This window comes from Cornus florida, unplaced genomic scaffold, assembly GCF_030987335.1.
Source record: "Cornus florida cultivar Cherokee Brave unplaced genomic scaffold, ASM3098733v1 CherokeeBrave_3.0.0_Hap2_Chr08, whole genome shotgun sequence".
NCBI lineage: Eukaryota > Viridiplantae > Streptophyta > Magnoliopsida > Cornales > Cornaceae > Cornus > Cornus florida.
Window position 1 is genome coordinate 67231367 of NW_026775578.1, and position 7933 is coordinate 67239299.

Sequence of the window (7933 nt, forward strand, 5' to 3'; positions counted from 1 at the left end):
AGGGGTTGGATTAAAAATATTCAACTTTACCTTCATATGGCCAAATGAGATCTTCATTATCCCCGTCCTACAATTAATGTTGGCATTCACGGTTGCCAAGAAAGGATGGCCAAGGATAATGGGAATTTGGCTCTTAGGATTTGGGACTAGTTCCACGTCAATGACAACGAAATCAATGGGAAAGAAGAATTTATCAATTTTAATCAAAACGTCCTCGATGATACCCCTACGCTTTTTAATTGATCGGTCGGCAAGTTATAAAACTACCGACGTCAGTTTCAAGTCTCCTAAGCCTAATTTGACATATACCGAGTATGGAAGAAGATTAACACTTGCTCCTAAGTCAAGAAGAGCCCGATTAATGATATGGTCACCAATGATGCATGAAGTGGTAGGTGAACCGAGGTCCTTAAACTTTGGAAGAGTGTTCTGCTGCAAAATTGAGCTTTACTTGCTCGGTTAAGATCACTTTCCTAGGTGCTTGGCTTTTGTTCTTCCTCTTTTGGTTGCATAAGTCTTTCAAGAATTTGGCATAAGCCGGAATTTGCTTGATTGTATCTAAAAGTGGAAGATTGACTTTCACTTGCCTAAACACGTCCATGATTTCATTTACTTTAGCCTTTTCATTGTCATTTGAAATGGATCCTTTTAAGACATCCGGAAATGGAGCTTTTGGTTCAAAAACATTTTCAGAATTTTTCTTTGAAGTCTCTTCAACACAAGAAGTTTTCAAATCATTTTGCAAATCTTTTTTTTCAAAATCACTTTTCATAACTTTCTCATTTATATGGTCATGCACATGCAATGAAGGAGGAATATGAGAGTGAGAATAAAGTGCTAGCTATTTAAAGTGCTAGCTATTTGCCCTACTTGGGTTTCTAGCTTAGCAATGGATTGAGAGTGAAAATAAAGTAATTGTGTGTTTGCCTCTAAAGTGCCCAAAGCGGTTAAAACTTTCTCTTCAAAAGCGGGACTTTTAATATTTCCTTAGGAATATGATGGTTGATTGGGAAAATGAGAATTTGAAAATTGGTTTCCTTGCGATTGATATGATGATCTAAAACCTTGGGAACCTTAGCCTTGTAGTGGAGGTGGAATGTATTTCCCTTGAAAATCACCTTGGGAAGGGTTTGAGCCCTCCCCTTGGTTTTTCCAGGAGAAATTCGGGTGATTCCTCTAACTAGGATTATAATGATTTCCATAAGGATTGTTCCCTTAGTTAGTAAAAACAGCATTTGCTTGTTCATGATGCTCACTTTGCACATATCCATGGGGACAATTGGAAGTAGAATGTAAAACACTTGAACAAGTCATACATGTCTCATTAGATGCATGATGAGAATGGTTAGGGAAGGAAAATACTTGATTCGTCGAGTTTTGGTTGATCAAACCTTTGATATAATGTTTTCATTTCGGCGGCAATTTCATTGGAGTGGTCAACTTGATGTAAGCCAACACTCTTCCTACCACTAGAATTTCTACCATTTTTCAAAGATAAAGTACGATGCAAAGAATTTTCAGTCATACTCTCAAAAAGACGCCACACGTCATCCTCATGCCTATCAATGTAAGAGCCACCCATAGAAGCATCAACCATGCCTTTGTAATTATCCGATAAGCTCTCAAAGAAATATTGAACTAATTTCCATTTGGGCATGTCATGATGTGGACACTTCCTAAGCAATTCATTAAAGCATTCCCATGCCTCATGAAATGTTTCTCCATCCCCATGTGAAAATTCCCGAATTGAGGTTCTCATGGCATTGGTCTTAGAAATCGGATAGTACTTCTTCAAGAACTCCTGTTGCATTTCCGCCCAAAAAGTTATTGAAAAAGTCCTAAGATTGTTAAACCAATATTTTGCCTTATCTTTAAGGGTGAATGGAAAAAGTTTTAGCCTTAATACCTCTTCTGGCATGTCCGTGTATTTTACGGTGGAACATACTTCAAGAAACTCATCCAAATGCTTGTATGGTTCTTCACTTGGAAGTCCACGATAGTTAGGAAGCATTTAAATGGTTTGTGGCTTGATTTCATAGTGTTGTGCTCTAAATGGTGGCAATTGAATGCATGTGGGTACATTATATTCATTAGGCACATAGTGATCTCTTAAAGTAAAGGGAGGATTAGCAATTGGAGGTGCAACATGGGCACCTTGATTTCCTTGAATGATGGGAGGTGATGGAGCATAGATTGGCCTTGGCATTCCCAATGGAACTTGGCCTTGTTGTTGTGTGGATGAACAAATGGCCTTGGCATACCTAATGGAATTTGCATGTTATCATGATGCACATTGGGGTGGAGGATGCCTTGTTGGTCTATGTGATCAAGGTCCTCCACATGGTCCTCATTGTATCCTTCCATTGATGAAATGGATTGACTAGAACTACCTCTTCCCCTAGGGTTTCGAACAATGGATCCAAGATGAAAATTTAAAGGGACAAGAGTGGGTCTCAATGATCTACGACCATGCATGCACAATGTAACACAACAAGCAATAACAACAAACACTTCACCTTCACAACAAGTCAACAATTAACAACCTTCCTCCACATATAATGTTCTCATACTCCCATGCTTTAACAAAATATGCAAGAAAAGTAAATTGCCTCCACGTGGGCTCACGATTTATCTAAGAATTGAATTACAAGCCTCCACGCGGGCCAATGATTTAACTAAGAGTTTGAGTAAGAAAAAGCTCACAAAGGTCCTTTAGCACTTCAACTCCAAATTTCTAGCTTAGCTTAGCAAATTTTTAGATTTTTATCATTTTTCCTTGCTTGCTTAGCTCTTTTGCTTGGAATACTCTTTTGCTCACCTTCTTAGCCCAATGCTCCTTGTTAAACAAGAACAAACACAATAAATAACAAAAATTGAAAACAAAGTAAAGACACGATCAAAAGAGTACTAATTCCTAATTGATTCCACAAATACGACGTTGTCAATCAATCAATCCCCGACAACGGCACCAAAAACTTGGTGTGGGTTGTCGTCGAACCCAAAAAGTTTATGCAATGTGGCCAAGTTTTATATTTAGAAATTACCACTACTACCTTTTACTAAAAAAATAGCTAGGGTGAGTAGGAATCATCCCAAGGGATTGAGGGTCGCACTAGATTGAGGAATCAAAATTAAGGTTAGTAAGTCGAGTGATCAAAATAGTGGTTGGTTGGTTGAATTAAACTAGATGCAAATTAAACTGAGTAAACAATAATGCAATAGAGAAAATAAAAGAGAGAGAGATCTTGGGGTTTAGAGATCACCATTAAGCATAGCTTTTCTACACCTTTAATGAATGATTAATGAGGGGAATGACATGTATTGTAACAAAGTGTGTGTGTGTGTGCTTGTTCTAACAAGCATGGATGACAAATTAAGCATATATTGTCTAAACAACAAGGTGGATAGCACAACATATCAAATTAAGCCATTAATCCTTTCTTTAAGCTCATAATCCAAACACATCACAAGGTTAGAGATATATGTTACTTGCTTTTCATAAGTATGGAACATCAACAACAAGCATGGATTGTCCTCCCATTTAATAACTACACTACAACTAAGCTAATGGCATAAAATTAAGCTAATTAAACTAAGGAAGAGGTACAATCCATCAAGAAATGAGTATGAACCATCAAATAAACCACAAGAACATGACATTAAGTACTATGTCTTGATAATCCCTAAATCTATAGCATCAACACACATAGACATGCATCAATAACACAAGAAATAGAGACAAACACATGAACATCTTATTCTAGCATACATAAACATATGGATAGAATGAAATGATCAATTGGAAGCATTAAACTACATAAATCATTGAAGAAATAAGATCTATATATATATATAAGTGTCAAGACATGAATCACAATAGAAATCCCCTCAAAAATACATAAATCAAGAAGTAGAAAGCATGCTTAGGGCTAACTCTAGCCCCAAGAGGATGTCTAGCCACTCATGGATGATGTCCTCCAACCCTCAAGGGCAAGCTCCATGGAAGAAATCTGCTCCTTGGTTGATGAAGAGTCTCCAATGGTGTCTCTAACCTCATCCTCCTCTTTTACTTCCTCACTAAGAGTTCTCTAAAAAAAATCCCTCTCTATGAATCTACAAGGTATGATATGATATGATGTAAAAAGTAATCCTTATCCTTATAAAGGTAGGTCAAATGACACCCAAAATGAGCTGGGGTCGTACAGCAAATATTCCCCAATGATTAGATAAAGGACAACTTTTTATGAGCTGAAAATTTAACTTTTTTCGCACAGGAGGAAGTTCGATCGATCGAACCTTGGACTTGGATCGATCGAACATGGCTGAGATCTATCGAACTTAGGCTGGATCGATCCACGATGGCGGCACCTTTTTGGATAAAAACAAATCTGAGATATTTTGAAGATATTTTGGGAAAAGGACAAAAGCGGTTGGTAGGGTGGTACAACTAGATAAGATCAATCATTTGGATAAGGACAAGAATGTTCGATCAATCAGAGAAGTAAGTTGGATTGATCAAACTTTTGAGATCTTTGAACAAGGACAAACATAGCTTAGATCCATCTTGAAATGCTGAGATCGATGAAAGTTGGATCGATCAAACTTTTCTTGAGATCGATCGAAGTTGCTGAAATTCCACCTTTTGCTTCCTTTTGTTCTATTTTGCTCCTTTCTTTGAATCATCTAGAATTGCTTCAATTATGCTCTTATTTGGCTGAGTTAGCTTGTTTTGAGGATAAGTACCTGAAAATGGAAATAACACGAAATCAACACAAAACAGTAAAATAAGATAGATAAAGGTTCTACAATACCAAAGCTTAAAGGGTTAAAATACGCACTTTTCAGCGCTCATCACACCCCCAAACCTAAATATTGCTTGTCCCTAGCAATAAACTAGAAGGTAAAGGAATAAAATGAATAACTATACAACTATGAACTAGTAAGCAATAAATGGATAACGCCACTTTCGTAGGGAACACAATTGCACTTAGCATATGCAACAAGCCTTTTAAACCCCTAGGTTACCCCTAGTGGACGAGTGAAGTCTTGTGAGGGTTTCCAAAAATGATACCCACAAATATTAAGCTCATTTTATCAAAAGAGGCATCAATATTGCAAACAAGCATTGGGAGAAAACTACCTCAAGTATGCAATTTTTCAACCCTTTCCAAGCAATCTCCCAAAATTTCAACATCAAGCAAGCAAATATGGTCCTCCACACATTAGGAAAATGATCATGCAAATCAAAACAACTCCAGAATCCTTTTTGAGTGGACCGGCATCAAGTGTATTGCTATCTGAGCCAACTAAAGAAATGATCACATCCTTACCCTCAAACTAGCACACAAATCTACTACCGATCATCAAGACAAAAAGTGAACCTTCTATTAAAGCTTTATTGTTCTAGGTGCGCTTATTCTTTTCACCCGATTTTTTTTTTTTTTTTTTTTTTATAGGATCAAAGATGGAAGCATGGTGCAATGTGTTGATCTATTAAGCTTTCTAGCGATTCATGAGGTCGAGCGTTAGGTCAATGACTCCCAAACCAGACGTCTTTAGGGCATTAGGCGTTCAAACACCCCTACGGACTTACAAGCTCAAATCAACTAGACTACAAATCAAGACAACCTCCATCTAATCATTTCCCATTTCTCACCTTTTAGGAGAAGTCCTCACTTTTTTATTACTTTTGCAACTTTTTTCTTTTTTCTTTTTCTTTTTCTCTTTTTTTTTTTTTTTTTTTAACAAGTTTAATTGTTAACTTAGAGTTTGGGCCCTCCACCTTTTGGCGCGAGAAGTTCAATGCTTGATGAGGCTAGAATCCCGGCTACTTAGTGAAAAGGGGTTGTTATCCACCTTTATCAAGAATGAAAGCTTTCAATGCACTACTAGTCCAATTCAGATATAACCAATTCAATAATCAACAAAGCATGTACCCCACAAATGATTGCTAGTGTGCACCTGTGCTAGTATAGAATCCTAAAGTGAATCTCAACACAATCACAAAATCATGATGATGTGGACCACAAGTGCAAGCAAGGTATCAATTTTCAAAAAATTTACTCCTAAATGGCATCCACAAGGCAAACAAGGAGTATTGGACTCTTAAGTCAAGCAATTTTTAAATTTTAAGTAATATGGTCCTCAAAAGATCAAAATCATAGCTAACATGGATCTCAAATCTCAATCTTATAATTAAGTCTCAACTTAAGTAGAATGCAACAAAGTCACCTTACCCCCAAACTTAAACCACACATTGTCCTCAATGTGCAATGAGAACAACGGATAAGATGGAAAGAGTATACCGTGGTGGTGAAAGACATGAAGCCCGGTAATGATCCAATTCGAAAAACGTCTCCCCCAAACTTGGAATCAATAACCTACTTGAATAACCACACTAGCAAACTCACATCAAATATCAAATAGGAGAAGAATAATCAAGCATTCTAAGGCAATATATCACAGGATGAAAGAGAGATATGAGATCAAGCCCGATAGAAAAGTAGCATGACTACACATAAGGGCACAAGAGAGATTTTTTTTTTTTTTTTTTATTGAAGAAACAAGAAGGAATTCAAGAAAGTATATACAATGATTGCTAAGTTTAACGTTTCTAGCTAGACGTAATGTGGCTTTGAATAGATTTGAAATCCAAAAAGGAAAGAAAAAGTTCAAACCAAAGATGCTCAGATCGATCAAGGCAGATCGATCTCAAAAGATTTTTGATCGATCAAACATGCATGAACCTGCAAAAAAGTTTGAACGATGAGACAGAGAGGTCTTTGGATGCAGGTGGATGCAGGTTCAAAAATTTTCAAAGTGTTGTAACTCAAGATTGATCGAACTTAACGTTTGGATCGATCTAAGGACTTATGATCGATTTGAGAACAAATTCGATCGATAGGACAGAGACAGAGAGCTGAAATATGCAGGTTTTGTTCTAACGATTGGACAGAGAGGGACTTGGATGCAGGAATGATGTTCGATCGATCGAACTTTTATTGAGATCGATCGAACAGATAAAAATTCTTCCATTTGCATTGCATCCCTAGATATCTTCATACACAGGGTCTATTAGATGTGCAGTTTCCAAATGTCTTTGGAAGACCTGTCCTTCAACGTAGGGTTTTAGTCTCTATCCATTAACTTTGAAAATGTTCCCCTTTTTAAAATTTTGAATTTCAATCACCCCATGCAGTGCAACAGAGATGACTTCATAAGGACCCTCCCATTTGGTTCTCAATTTCCCCGGAAAGAGTTTCAGTCTAGAGTTGAAGAGCCAAACTTTTTGACCGGGTTTGAAAGACTTCTTCACAATATGCTTATCATGAAAAGCTTTAGTTCTTTCTTTGTAGAGTTTGGCATTATCATAAGTATTATGTCTCAACTCCTCCAACTCACTTAATTGTAACAACCGGTTCTCTCCGGCCTTATCAAGGTCAAGATTGAGCTTCTTAACCGCCCATAAGGCTTTATGTTCTAACTCAACCGGAAAATGGAAAGGCTTTCTATATACAAGTCTATAAGGAGACATGCCAATGGGAGTCTTATGCCGTCTAGTAAGCCCATAAAGTGTCATTTAACTTCCGTGACCAATCTTTCCGGGTGGTGTTAACCGTCTTCTCAAGAATATGCTTAATTTCCCGGTTAGACACTTCTACTTGCCCACTTGTTTGAGGATGGTAAGGAGTGGCCACTTTATGAGTAACGGAGTACTTAAGAAATAAATGCCTTAGGAATTGATTACAAAAATGCTTTCCTCCATCACTTATCATAGCCCTAGGTATACAAAAACGAGCAAAGATATTGGACTTGATGAATTGAATAACCACGGAATGGTCATTTGTTTTGGTAGCACATGCTTCCACCCACTTGGAAACATAATCAACGGCAAGAATAATGTATTGAAAATCATAGGACATAGGAAATGGAC

General features: G+C 37.2%; 1 pseudogene; it reads left to right on the plus strand.

Annotated features, from left to right (window-relative positions):
* The first annotated feature begins 1655 nt into the window (after positions 1-1655).
* Positions 1656-1754, plus strand: LOC132272169 (small nucleolar RNA R71; annotated as a pseudogene).
* The last annotated feature ends 6179 nt before the right edge of the window (positions 1755-7933 follow it).